This window comes from Anastrepha ludens, chromosome 4, assembly GCF_028408465.1.
Source record: "Anastrepha ludens isolate Willacy chromosome 4, idAnaLude1.1, whole genome shotgun sequence".
NCBI lineage: Eukaryota > Metazoa > Arthropoda > Insecta > Diptera > Tephritidae > Anastrepha > Anastrepha ludens.
The window spans coordinates 37,457,853-37,473,430 of NC_071500.1; positions in this window are offsets into that span (position 1 = coordinate 37,457,853).

Consider the following 15,578-nt stretch of genomic DNA (forward strand, 5'->3'; position numbering starts at 1 on the left):
ATTTTTTATACAAAATTTAGTTTTAGAAAGGATACTAAATGATTATTTATTTTTAACTATAAAAATATCCAATATAGTTTGTCCGATACCGCAGAAGTCATTTCAGTGAACGTATCGATAATAGATCAAAAATAATTTTAAGTGAATGCAGCCATTCGGTGTCTAGCGTCAGTCGAGGAAGAAAACAATAACAAAGCGGGCTGTCAGAGTATTTATCGTCAAATAAAATAAATCTAAATGGTAAGTACCTTTCAATTCATTATTCGTAGAGCGTACATCAATAGGCCGTCAATTCGGGAACGAAATTATTACATTTAATTATTGATGAAATTATTTTTTACGACACGAAATAACAAAGTAAACTCACATATTTTCCTATTGGCAAACCCAGATCGCATTAAAGATGGCCGCCGTCTAATCAAAGTGCGCGCTTATTTGAAATCGTCATTTCGTGAACGGTCATTTCGGAAACGTTCCCGGACATGATGACACGTTCCCGAAATGACTGTTGCGTTCTCGGAATGATGATTATTATTTCTAAGGGCGAATAATTTTCAATTTTTTAATAAACTTATTTTAAAATTTTTTTTCTTTATAATAACAGCATAATGGAAACTCCTGATAAAGAAAAAAATAAAAAATAAATCTCAAAAAGGCTTAAAAAGGATAGTGCAGCGCAAGTAACCAAAGATAAAAAGTGAATGCTAGAAGAAGAAAGTTTTTGGATAAAATGACTGAAGAGCAGAAAGAAATTAAACGGGCTAAGGAGACAGAATATTATAGAAAAAAAGGCGAGGCTGGTCATGGCAAAGGCCCAATGGATGGTGTAGGAGGATACCGAAAAAGAACAGCTGACAGACATGTCTTGATGGGTAATGATGTTAGAACAGCCTCAGAATTCGCCGATTTGTTCAAAAATGCTGCTATCGAAGTAAAAGTAATCCCAGAAGATAAAGTGATTGAGGAGAAAAACCGCGTTCCAAAGTCTCTGGATGCTATTTCAGGTATAATGAACATCACAAAAGTGTACTGGCAAAAAGGACTAGACGCTTTAATACATACAATTATATCGATACGAACATTTTCATAAAGAGCTAAAACTATCGAGGCTTTCTAGCCTTTGTAATATGAGTGCAGTTGAACCTGAGAAAGTTTTTATGCCTGCAATTGAATCTCCTGTTGACGAAGAGCCCATGATCACACATAACGATTTGAGATTTAAAAATAGAGTAAATATTTATAAATCTGAATACTGGTCATCTTCCTCGGACAATGAAGATTTAGAGACAATATCTCGTCGTCAGCAGATTAAAGTTAAACAGATTTATGTTGAAGGAAATACGTCTTATTGCAAAGAAAATATACATCCAAATCTCGTATCCCCTGGGAAATTCTTGGTTGTTAAAGTTCCTACTGAGAAGCCAAATATTTGCTTCAGATATGTTGCTACCTGCCAGACAAGTGTCGATGACGATGATGAAGAAATCTTAGTACCCTTTTTGAGATCTGTGCGTAACAATATTGGAAAATTTAATCTGGAATCTAAGGATATATCATATATTGATTTTGAGCAAATAAAATTTCAACGCCGACGATAAAAAAAGAAAAAAGGCAAGAATATTATTATTTTGATAATGATATTGATGTTTTTGAAAAATAATAATATATTAAGTTTTGTAAAAAAATAAATAAATAAATAACTTAGTTCTTTAAACGGTTGTTTATAATTTAAATATTTCCTTATTTCTACCTAATTATATCAATATCATCATTTCGAGAACATTTTTGTCATTCCGGGAACGGTTGATCATTTTCGGGAACATTACAATATTTCAATAAAATACGCATAAATGGAGGTATTAAATATTATATATATATTTATTAGATTACATAACTTTTGTTCTGTACATATTACTTTAATTCGATTATAAGAGTTTTAAATATTTTGAAATTTCTTAAATTTTATGCGGAATAATAGCATCTTCTTTAATTTTTTGACGTATTTTCCTTGTAGAAAATTTTGAATGTATTGATTTCATTATTGCTTACTCAATATAGATACATAATATACCCATGTTTTTAAACAAAGCTCAAATTCTGCGTTTTGTGTGGTTTTTGCGGATTTTATGAAACTTAGGAAAACGTTCCCGAAATGATGGTTTTCTACAAGATAATTACTACTAAGCAATATTACTAAAAAAATAAAGAATTCTGTGCGCTGCCCTGTAAAAGTTTAAAAATATACAAATTAAGCAACAGTATAAACTAATAGTCATCATTATAGCTTGCAATTTTTTTTGTCATAAAACCGATTTTGAAATTCGCAACCTTTGTGATTTTGAGCCATATGCATTCAATTTTAAAGTTTTATACAAAAATTAGATAAATCCGAAATTCCATCCCCAATTTGCAGCTTTTAGTTGGAATTTCTAGAAATATTTTTCGTATACAGTTTTATAGCCCATTAAATTTTAATAAAGGGTTTTCCAATAAGAGGTGTTATTTTGATATTGAAAGAAAAAATCTATTTTTTAATATAAATGGTTGGATGTTTATTTCGTTATAAAGGGGAAGGTATGCCGCTGATAGTGGTAAATAACATCAGGCAAATGACTATCCCAACCTCGCTTACAGGACAATATCCTTTTTATGAAAGTTTCCATAGCTGAATTGCAAAGTGGCTGCCCTATGCCCTCGATAGCCGCACGAATTCCAACTTTGAGGTCTTGAATCGAGCCTGAGCTGTTGGCGTAGACCTTATCTTTCGCGTGGCCCCAAAGAAAAAAGTCACAAGGTTGTAAATCACAAGATCTGGGTGGCCAATTGAGATCACCTCTTCGAGAGATAACGCGGTCCGGAAACTTTTCCCATATTCTTGTAGCCAGTTTGAAACTTTGATTCATGTTATAACGAACTACGATCAGAATGAACTATATTTTTATAAAAAATGTATGGAAATTAAAAAAAAATAAAAGTAGTTAAAACTTATTTATACGCAATTAAATAAATAAATAAATAATTGGCGCTTACACCGCTGTTGGACTGTTGGCCGACTGTACTCCTTCTCCTATTTGGGGTGCCTTGTTGTTTTCCTCCAACTAGAGGGACCTGCAGCTTTAAGTCGACTCCGAACGGCAAACATTTTTTTTTTTTTTCATGAGGCGCTTTTTCATGTCAGAAATATACTTGAAAGTTATCCATTGCTTGCCAAGGGGCGACCGATATTAGAAAAAAATTATTTCATTCAGGGAGATTTAAGCCTAAGCACTTTCGAATGGTAGTTACGCACCAACCAATTCGACTACGGTGGCCACCAATTCGAAATATTCACACTCGTACATACAAACTCATCCACATGCCTGTAAATGGGGCTCAGGTGCATTTTTCTTAACAAAATTTATTGCCAACAACAACAATATACAACTCATTTTACATTTCAATAACTCAAGCAACTATCTCAAATTGCCCGTTTTTTTCTTCACCACAATAACAGTAATTGTTTTTAAAGTCATAATTTATAAACGGAACTGGTTCGAATTTTCACAAGAAAAAAATTTTAAAAAGCCTTCAGTTTTAATTTGTTAAGTAATAACTACAATCATAAAAAATATGAAGAGCAGAGATCAACAAGTAATATCTGAGTTGAAAAATTATTAAAAAGTTTATTTATTTCATTTATTTATACAAAAATTAGAGAAAGTTTGTATAGTCTAATAAATAAAATTCAAAAACTTCTCTTTACTAATACCAATTTTCAATAGTCTTAAAATTAAGAAAAAATTAATAAAAGAGTTCAGAGAGTAGAACAAAAGTAAAGGTAATTGAACAGGTGTTGAGGCTTAGGCAAAATGTAAAAGGAGTAAGCAGCCAATGTAGTCACATTTTTGTTTAAAATATATTAAATATATAATATTTAGCGGAAGTGTTAATTAGCAGCGCATTCATATAGAAGGTGGCGCAAAATTAATCTCTCTTCTTGCATTTCAGACGACATTTCATTCCTATATTCATTCATAGACAGCTGCAGTATACAAACAGACAAGCAATCGGAGCATAAAGGAGAAAATAGAGATTTTCATGACTATAAATATATTTGATTTTACTTAGCAAAAAATTCTAAAAATAAACAAAAAAAATGGATGACTAATTCTGCGCCACCCTCTATTAACTCTTGATAGGATGGTATTGGCACCACACTAAGCATAATAGGTATATTGGGCAAACCAACTTCATAATTTTTCTTGTAAAATAGCTGCATTGAATTTTCTTTAACTGCTTTATAATATACTTACCTGTGTGGACAAACTAGCAATAGCTTTAAATTATCTTTGTTCATTTATATTTTGCCTCAAGCCACGTCATGTTTGCGCTTTGCTTGAAATTTGACTTTCTTGAAGAAAACTGTTATAAGTGACAATTGCTTTTTAAGATTTTATTTGTTGTTCTGGTAATTGCGTGATATTTTTATACAAATTTCATAATTTAAAACTTCCTTAAGGTAAGTTGAGTAGTTTCCATTAGCAAATGAATAACTTTCATGCGAGGAAAATATTTTTTGGGAAACTATGCCAAGAGGAGCGCAGCTAACTGCCGAGGAACGGAGTGGTATTCTAGCTTATCCTGAATCAAGAGTTTCAGTTCTCAAAATAGCGCTAAAAGTAAGTCGAAATAAAAACGTCATGCACAACTTTTGGAAAAATCCTGCTAGATATGGGAAAATTAAAAGAACTGGTACTAAGATTGACGGTGGTTGCAACAGAGAGATAAAGTGGTTAACTGTCAATAAAAATATTAGGCCTAACCAAATTGGATGTAACCTTTCTCTCAAAGCAAATTTCGAATGAGGTTTCGAATTTAAAATATCAAAATGGACTTGCTGAACCGAAGCTTACCTCACGCCACAAAGCGCTAGACTCGAATTCGCCGATAATCATAAGTTCTGGGATAATGAATATTAATCCATAAATGGCGATAAAAAATGTAATCTCGATGGACTTGATGGTTTTCAGAAGTATTGGAGAGATATTTGCGTGCTATGATAAAGGCGTCACTCCCGACACTTTCACGGTGGCTTTGTTATGACCTGGGGTGTTTTAGCTACCGCAACAATTCCCCAATTTATTTGATTTCGCATAAAATGAACGCAGAAAATCATGTAGAAGTCTTGGATAATGTTTTGTTGAGTTTTGATGAAGGCTTTCACGGTGAATCTTGGACATATCAACAAGACAATACTTTAATTCACAGCGCTAAGCGTACAAAGGAGTTTTTCGCATCGAAAAATATTATTATTCCTGTGCTGAAGACCCGAAGAATCCAATGGAAGACCTCTGTCGTAATCTTAGCAAGCAAGTTTATAAAGACGGATGCAATGATGAAAAAACTAAATCAGCAAATGTACCAAAATTTAATACAGTTATTGCACGCACATCCATTTCTTCATGTGCGATAAAAAAAGTTAAATTTTGTTGCGCTGTGTTATACTCGTACTAATCTCATACACCTCTGAGTATTTTGCAGCAGCTCTGATCTAAATGATTGAAATGTATGTTATCGCTCAATCTTCGAAGGCAATCAAGTGAGATACAGGTGTTTTAAAACTAGAAAAATGCATTAGAAAATTTGCATAGCTCACATGTGCGTAGGAATTTGTGTGCTACTAACTGGCGAAATATATCAGGCAATGGCAAATGCTATGATTTTTCCGAATTCATTTAAATATGTATGTGGGAAGAATGTGTGGATGAAGATTGATTTACAAATTCTGCACCACAGCGTCGACCTAACATGAAATGGAATTTATAATCTTAAAGTTATATTCTTGATGGCAGCATCAGAAGATCCGCTGCTCTTTTCGATGCGTCCTACGCTATGCTCTCAGTAAGCCGAGGTGTTCACCTTTTGAAATACCAGTGTGAGATAGTAGGCGAGTATACCTATACGGGGCGTTATACCAATAAATAAGTTCTCCTCGGCGAAGCATGCCTACACTAAGGGGAAATCTATTGCACTCGCTTGTCGGGTTGCTGGAAAAATGTTTATCAGATAAAGAGTTTGCCATGGTTGCCTTCATAGATATAGAAGACGCCTTCAACAATATAAAGGTGAGCGCTATAGTAGATGCTTTAGAAGACTTTGAAGTTGAACCACTCGTTGTTGCCCTGATAGAAGCAATACTCGTCAGAAGGAAGGTGAAGGCTAATTTAGGCAGCAGTACTCTAAGCAGGCAGGTCTACAGAGGCACACCTCAAGGTGGTGTCCTCTCCCCTCTCCTCGGGATTTTGGCGGTAAACTCGCTATTTCTGACCCTGGAGGGAGGGGGTTGCCACGTCACTGCATACGCAGATGACGTAGCAATTCCTGTTAAAGGCAGATATCCTAAAGGGGGAAGGAGAGAATGGGGGACTACCAGACTACTGCAGCGTTTATCAGGCAGAGGTTCTAGCCATAAAAGAAGTGGCTTCATACCTAAATATGCATGCCGCAACAAAAACGACTATAAATGTATTCTCGGATAGCCAGGCGGCCATCAAATCAATGAATGCGGATATACTAAGATTAAAGGTTGCACAGGAATGCCGAGCAGCCCTAAATGATATTAGCGTCGCATTTAAGGTCAGTCTTATTTGCGTTCCGGGACACAGATATATTGAGGGAAACTGTAGAGCTGATGCGCTAGCCAGAAAAGGTACTGCTCTTCAACTGTTCCGCGAGAAAAGTACTATTGGAATACCTTTGACCACGAGTAAATTAATAATAAAAAACAGCATTACCCAAGAGGCCAATAGGTCATGGGAAGATGAAGATACATGCGTAACATCCAGGCTACTATGGCGCAAATAAGGAATTGCTTAGCCTCTCAAGAGAAGATATCTCGAAGGTCGTGGCTTGTATCACCGGCCACTGTCTATTTGGCAGGCATTCCTTGTGACTAGGAGTTTTCTCCCATGAATATTGGAGAGTTGTAGAGATAAGAAAGAGGAAGAAACAGTTGAGCACTTCCTTTGCAATGGTCCAGCTTTAGTTAAAATCAGAGCAGGTTGTCTAGGTAAACACTTTATCAATTCTCATACAGAACTATCTGGCGCGGGGATTAGACCAATCCAGCGCTTCATAAGAGCCTCAAAATGGTTTCATAAAAATAAATAAACAAGGTCAACTTGTCGCACAGTGATATTACAACGGACCTGTAAGGTCTAAGTGAGTGGGTCATACGGACCGACTACCCCCATAACTTAACCTAACCTAGTTTTTCGCGAGTGACTAGTTTATTTTTTTCGTATCCATTCCTTATAAGTTTAATAGTAAAGAGTTATATTTTGAGACACTGTTATGTACTTAAAAAACTATCTCAAGATGTTACTTAACCTAAAATATAGCGAAAATCGTGCACTAATCAAGAATATCCTGACTCTTTGCAGCAATTCTGAGGTCAACTCTAGATACAGCACGTCAAAAACCTTTGGAAAAATGTAGACTTGGTACTGAAGATCAATCAAATTTTGAGGCTTGTTACGGTTATTTAATTTTAAAGAAATCAACAAAGGTAATGGCATTGTTTTATTGCATAAAACTAACTCCCTACACCGATTGCTAACAAAGTATCACATGACCCTCCCCATGACCTATGCAAGTATTCTCTGACGCATGCTAACGTACGTACGATTATGCAGATATACTTGTAAGTAATTTCTTAGAGCAACTTACTGAAAGCCATGCAACATTACAACAAATAGCCTGTAACATGTTTTCAATGGAATTATCGTCTATAGCTTACACTCAACGAGCTGACACCTCGGGGCGCCTACTAGTTTTATGCCCATGTGCGCCGCCAAGATACAGCTGAGTTGAGTTATGAGCATTTCCCTTTTGATTTCCTCTGCAGAAGTTCTTACAACAACTGATGAACTTTTATGTTGTATTTTTTACATATCCTATGCTACCTTCTTGTTAGTACATACAATAAAGATTTTCTGCTTATTTCCTTGTTATTCAAGCGACTAACAAACCTTATGCATTTTTCAATGTTCTTAGCTGCTTACAAAATTTCTTTCAAAGTCTTTGGAAGGTTGAATTTCGTTAAAGATACATATGTACGTACATGCGTGTGTGTGAATGTATATTGCATATTGCATTTTGCAAATAAACTTGATTCATATACCCTCGTAAGAGGCAAAGCATGGGTGAGGTAGTGTATGCGTGTGTGTGTGTGTGCTAACAAATACCTGACGGGCATCCTGAAGATTACATTCAATGTAATTGCAAATTTGTCCAATTTATGGACACATTGTCAAGGTTTGCACATATGTATGTGTCCATGAATGAATTAAGCCGGGGATGGTATTTAACTTAGCACAAAAGTTCATTGGAAAAATTGGAAGAAAATTACGATAGGTGGGTAGAAATTCAATTGGATTCAAGGATTAGTGCGACATGAAATCGTGATATTAAATAAACTGGATGTAGGTACATCCATATATATATACGTTGCAATGCGCGTTAAGCAATAAGCTTTTACTGTATTCGTACGTTTATAGGGTGATTCAATAGGACCGTCGATTTTTTGAACAAAACAGAGAGATTTTGATCATTATTTTCTTTAGTCGAACGCAAATCTGCATGAAACGCATTATTTGCTAAATATCTACTACGACTTTCCTGTCAACATAGGATGACCATATCAAAATATTCCATGACTTTTAGACATACATAGTTTTGTAGAACTCGCATGATTTTGTTCTTTCACCCCGTAATCGTCTCGGTCTCGGTGCCAAGTGGCCAGATCTCGTTGTCATTTGATCTCTTTGTTTTGAAAAATAAAGCGTCCTGGGAAATTCGTTCATGACAGGGGTGTTGTTTCTTGCGCTGGGTGACAAGTAGCAGCATCCTGCAGAAACCAAAAACACAAGCCCATGCCATCTCATTTAAGCTACAAAAACCTTGTTATTGCCGAACGATAACGTTCACCGTAACAGATTGTTGACATTTTTTCGAAGAAGTACGATCCAATGACTCCGCCAGCCCAAAACCTGCAGCGAACAGTTGCACGTAGTTTTTTCTTGAATGACATATGGACTCTGAATATTCTATACGTAGTAATTTTGCTCGCGTGAAATGCACACAACAATTTTTAAAAACACTTGCATCACTTTTACGGGTTCTTCAACTGCGTTTAATCCTTTTACCAGACTACTGGCTACCAAGATGGTGTGAATTTACTCTTTACGCTCGACCATTTTCTGTGGGCTGCTAGAAATGATTTGCCTATATAGACAAACTACAGAAACCAATGTAAATCACAATACGAGGAGGGTTCAATAAGTACCCGTGAGTGATGATAGAGAGTGAAGTTGGCATTGTGCATTGGGCATCGTGTGCTGCCATCTATCACGCGACGGCAAAACAAACAGGCTGATTGATAAGTTAGTTTGGATTTGACAGCTTTTTGAGTAAGACGTGTTTCGTGATATTCGCAAAGATGGAAAAAGAGCAGATTCGTACGGTTATTCACTTTTTGTTTTTGGATGGGAAAAAAATGCGTGAAGATAAAAGCAAAGTTGGATGCTGTCTTTGGGATGCTTCGCCATCGATGATCACAGTTAGATATTGGTTCAATGAATTTATGGGGTGGGGGGTGCATCCGATTTTTAAGGATGCAAGACGCCCGGCAGACGTGGTTATCAAGGAAATCATTCCAAAAGTCCTCGTCATGGTTCTCGCCGATCGACGAAAGAAAATGCGCGAAATAACAGAGGTCATAGGTGTGTCGACCGGAACAACAATTAATATTTTAAATGAGAAGTTGGCGATGGAAAAATCGTTGGCCCGATGGGTACCGGGATTGCTCACAAGCAACAACAAACAGATGAGGCTGATAACTTCGAAGCAGTGTTTGGAGCAATTTAAGCAAGATCCGAGGGAAATTTTGTTTCGAGTTGTCTCCGTCGATGAAACCTGGATTCATCATTACACACCAGAAACTAAACAACAATCAAAACAATGGATTCCTCCCGGTGAGTCTGCTCCAAAGAAGGTTATGGCTACGATTTTTTGGGATGTGAACGGCGTCATCTTCATAGATTTTTCAGAAAAAGGAAGAACGATCACTGGACAACACTACAGTCAGCTATTGCACCCCTCTCACAAGACACGGCTGCATTTTGGGGAAGGGAAGGTGCTGTTTCAGCACAATAACGCACCAGCACTTTCCTCCGGAGTTGTCGCCGCCAAACTGCATGAATTGTGTTATAAATTGCTTCCGTACCCCTGTATTCACCAGATCTGGCACCCTGCGACTCTTTCTTGTTCCCTAATATGAAGAAATGGCTCGCGAGGAAAGGAGACAGAGGCGTATTTTGGAGAGTTCGATAAATCCTATTTTTGGCAGAAGTTCAAAAATGGTTGGAGCGTTGAAAAAAAGTCTTCTAAAATGAGACTATGTTGAAAATTTATAAATTTTTTTTTTGAAAAAATGGTGTCTTCATTTCTAACATGGGTACTTACCCTTTACTACCATTAAAAAAACATTAGTGCACAATAGATCAATATGGTCGCAGTGCTAAAGGCCCATACCTTAACCCCCTATTACCAACATGGGTACTTATTGAACCCCGTCGTATTATAAGAAAATAAGAAATTACAAAAATGTGCCATTTAAAAGAGTATTACTTTCTTTAGTCGAAAAAAATGTCAACTCATTATAGGGCATCCTAGCGAAAATTTTGATATAAGAAATGAAATTTTAATATATTTGATATGAGGAAATAACAAGAAAAACTCAACCCTTCCATTATTATAAACCAAAAAGAAAAAGCTCTTTATTTTACAGTTCGAGCGCTTTTAGTGAATTCCCCTATATAAGTGGCAGTACAGCTTACGTACATTCTTCCAATTCTTAGTACGAGTTCCGATGTTGTCCTGCAATACAGTTTTACGCCGACTTCGGGCTTCTACTTAACATATCTTGGAAATGTGGGAACCAGTTTTTTTTTTTTTCAGTTATACTCGTGTGTTTTTTGTTTTGCACATTTATATGATCCATCGCAGGAAAAACTAGACGGCGTAAGAAGTGAAGTAATAAGGGAGGATACGAAAGTTACTCACATTGTTAAACTTGTATGGACTGGAAGACGAGTTTGGAATGACCATATACCAAGGGAACCCAGTAATCGAATAATAAGGATTGCTAAAAATCCCAAAGAAAGCGCAAGAGGGGCACCGAAAAGACCTTCAAAACAATGCAAGGAGAGCTGGATATCTACGGTAATTGAAGTCATATAAAATTCTTTCAATTCTATTTTATTTTATTTTTTATTATATTAGATTTGTAATTTTAATGAATTTTATGTTTTCTCGTGCAATGGAATGTAAACAGGCAAGAAACTTATAATAAAAGATAAAGCAAAATAAAAAGAAACAAAAGATTCGATAACCCAACTCAGAGAGCACAATGAATAACACCTGTGGGTCTGCGAATTTCAGATTTCTGGTTGACGTAAAATGTTGTTTTTTATTGTGTAGTAGGATATAACGGGTGATTTTTGAGCTATTATCTTTTTAAACAGTTGGTTTAAACAGCTGACGCACATTTCGTGTTTTGTTTCGAACGAACAACGCTTGCAAATTATTGAATTTTATTATAAATATCTGTTCCGTTAAGAAAGTTTATCGCGCGCTTCTTCCATTTTATGAAGCGGCTATTCTAGCTATTGTGACTAAATTTAGAACGAAATTTACATTATTGGACATCAAACCACCAACACGCTTACGTAAAGTGCTAATGATGTCCAGTGTTAAAGATGACGATCAATTATCGATTCGTCGCCGTTCGCAGCAATTGGGCCTCTGTTACTCAACAACGTGGAACATTTTGCGAAAGGATTTAGGTGTGAAGCCTTTCAAAATACAGCTATGTATCCAGAAAAGGTCACAGTTTGGTGCGGTTTATGGGCTGGAGGTATCATTGGACCGTACTTCTTCAAAAATGCTGCGAATCGTAACGTAACTGTGAATGGTGAGCGCTACCGTGAAATGATATCCAACTTTTTTGTGCCCAAAATGCAAGAGCTTGACTTGCATGGCATGTGGTTTCAGCAGGACGGTGCCACATGCCACACAGCACGCGTAACAATGGACTTGTTAGAGGCGTGTTCACATTTTATTTCGCGTCCGGGGCCTGTTAATTGGCCACCCAGATCGTGCGATATAACGCCTTTAGATTATTTCTTGTGGGTCTATGTTAAAGCCCATGTCTATTCAGGCGAGCCTGCTTCAATTAACGCATTGGAAGACAACATTAAAGCATTTATATGTGAGATACCGGCCGAAACATTGGAAAGAGTATGCCAAAATTGGACTAAGCGGATGGTCCATTTAAAGTGCAGTCGCGGTCAACATTTGCATGAAATAATCTTGAAACATAAAATTATATGGACTGCACTATCGATTTAAATAAAAATTTCATGCATTGTTTTGAATTTTACGTGTGCTTTTTTGAAAAAACTTTCCTATAGCTCTTAAAAAATCACATTTTATTAATAATCAAAGATTTTTTTCCGATATAAGCCCCGAATGAAAGGCATTACAATTTTATGCTTTGTTGATACAAACATATTTTACTCTACGAAAATGAAGGGAAACTATATTCTATAATTTTTCTGGCTAGGCTCCTAAAAAAGAAAGCAATTATAAGACAAGGGGCAGCACATAAATGAGTGATTGATAAATACATTAAATTAGGCAAAGCGTTAGTGATTGTGGTAGTTCTGTGCCATATTGTTTTGCATAGCACTTAGCTGTTCGGCGATGCTGCGACTACTAACATACCGGTCGATTTCGATTGTTTCTGCGATTTTATCGTCATTAGCGACATTTTATTTAACATAATAAATGCCTGAACGAAATCGACGAAACCAAAGTTTCACGTAATTAGCTGTTACAGCATCGTTAACTTAAATACCATTCACAATTTCAGTGACCTGGCTTGTATTTTCGACTTTATCAAAGAAAAACTGTAAAATGTAAAAAATTTAGTCTTTGTTGATTTCCATTGTTAAAACCGTGTAAGTCACAACTGAATGGAATAAACAAAAAATTGCAAAAGAATATTTTAGTGTAAAATGTCACCTTGACATCGATAAACCTTAAATTGTTTGATCGATAATTTACGACATATCGATCACTACAACCATCCACCCAGAAAATATTGGACTAATATTTCGGTTTTCCCAATATGAGTTTTGCTTTAGTGTCATAAATCCCGAACAAATACAAATCAGTGATTCTCCTGTCTACTGCTCACTAAACTCTAAGTATGATCGCGCCTTTTAAAAACTCGATTTTCACGGGTGATTCGGCACACCTGGTTTCACAGTTCCATATGACTCCATTAGGGATGACGGAAACCTCATTCATGTCCCAAAAGGTACGCTGACCAAATCAAAATCTATCTATTTAGAGTTAAACTAAATGCGAAGAGGTTGCAAAGCCAATAAGAAGAAAATAACTTAAGAGTTTTTTCATTCATATTGTAGTACTATATTTAACACGCATTTCAATAGATACGTACTGAAATGGTGCTTGAAAAGAACTCACTTTCCTTAAGCACACATTTTACAAAATATATTTGAATGTACCCAATAAACTCCAATTTATGAATGTAATGCGATTATGACTTCTTCGAATACCTGCCCGCTTCTGCATCGAACGCTCAACCACCCATATCTGATCGCATATTTACTTAAATTTTGCTTGTGACTTAAAATCGTGTGCTTAGCCCACACATACATGCGTATGCATATTTAAAAAAAGGATATTTGATGACTACTTGAGTAGGTACTTAGAGTGGTACTGGCATTGGTACTTAGAGCAGTGGCTCATACTCGTATACATAGACGGTGTGAGCATAAATTTGATATTTTATCACCTGAATTGACGTAATGTACGCGGCTTAGTGTCAAGCACAAATGGTGGCTGGCAAATGCGAGCACTTAGCAGGATGTGCAGCCCTCATAAGGCGAGGGTAAATGTATTAGGGTGTATAATATAATATTTAAGATAAGTATAATACTTTTAAAGGCAATAATTTATGATTCTGACCAAATGTTGAGGTTGGTACATATTTTATGGATATTATGTTTGCAGTGCATTGCAGTGCGAAGAGAAGTTATCTGTATGCCTCGATGTCTGAATTTGGTATCCCCACAAAACTAATACGGCTTAACAAGATGACGTTGCTCAACACCAACAGCGTCGTCAGAATTTTAACAACCGCGCTGTTAGTTCTGCCTTCGCCAAACTGGATAAAGAGGCAAAACGAATGGTAATGAACCATTTCTCTGTTGAGAACAGGACGATGATAGAAAAAGTAGGAAATGAAAGGGAGTGTTTCGAGTGTAAAGTGTCTTGATGGTGCCTCTTAGTGTTGTTGACTTATTAACGTCTGATGCACAATCGAAATTGAAGATATCTTTCATGAATTTGATAAATGTTTCGTCATTTTTCACATTTGTGTAAATGTAACTTGACCTATTCCATTGCAATTCCATTTACCTCCTCCTCTATATCCATACAAAATATCTATCAAACAAATATTGTAAAATTAAAATTTTGTTTTGAAAAGCGCAACCATTCCATCAATATTTCCTTATGACGTTGTCACGTTAAACTATCGTCAGTAAACCGACTTTACAGACAACCTCTTTTTTTTTTAATTTTAACATCACTGCCTGTAGCCCGCAATAGAGTAATTTTTTCAATTATTTCGTATTTCTGAACAAAAACCGATTTTTAGAGTGTCTAATTCAAAACCGTATTTGAAGACTCTTTCTTTGTGAGTTTAACTGACGGTTACAGAAGTTGGAGGATTTGTAGGTAAAACATTATTCTATATAGCATAGGGTTGAAAACTCAACTTCCTTTGCATGTAAAGTCGTTGTAGCTGTCGATAGTAAAAATTAAAATTCTTATAGGTAAATTCCTATGGTAAAATTGTTTATGGCAAATAAGAGTTATGTACCTAAATGAGAGATAAATCATACGGAAATTTTCGGGAGGAATAAAAGGCTTTACACCAGTTATCGTGATTATTGTAACAAATGCCACATCACAAAAATATTAGTGTGTTATACTGTTTTCCCATGCTTTTTTTTGTTTTTTCTTGTTTTGATTTTCACTGGTTCACACTTACTACTATCAGCGATCTGCAAAGACGCTGATCTACTTATAGTAAAGAAGATTGTGCCATCTAAGGTTTTGTGTTCATACGAATTCAAACAATAGTGTGAAATAGAAACTTTAATTTTGCTAAAATAACTAAATATAACTTAGCACGTTTGCTGATGGGATTTTCGCCCTATAAATGTTACATGACGCTCGAAAGACTTAAAAAACTAAGTTTTTGTAACTTAAAAACCAATTCGATTCGAAATGCAAGTGCTACCCTAATGTGAATGCATGTACTCCTATATAGTAATCCACTTCCGTAACTTTATTTTACTCGCAACTGCTGCTACATTTGCTTCCTCCCACCGCGTGACCAACATAAACAAAGTCGAACCATCATTTGCATAAGCCGAGAA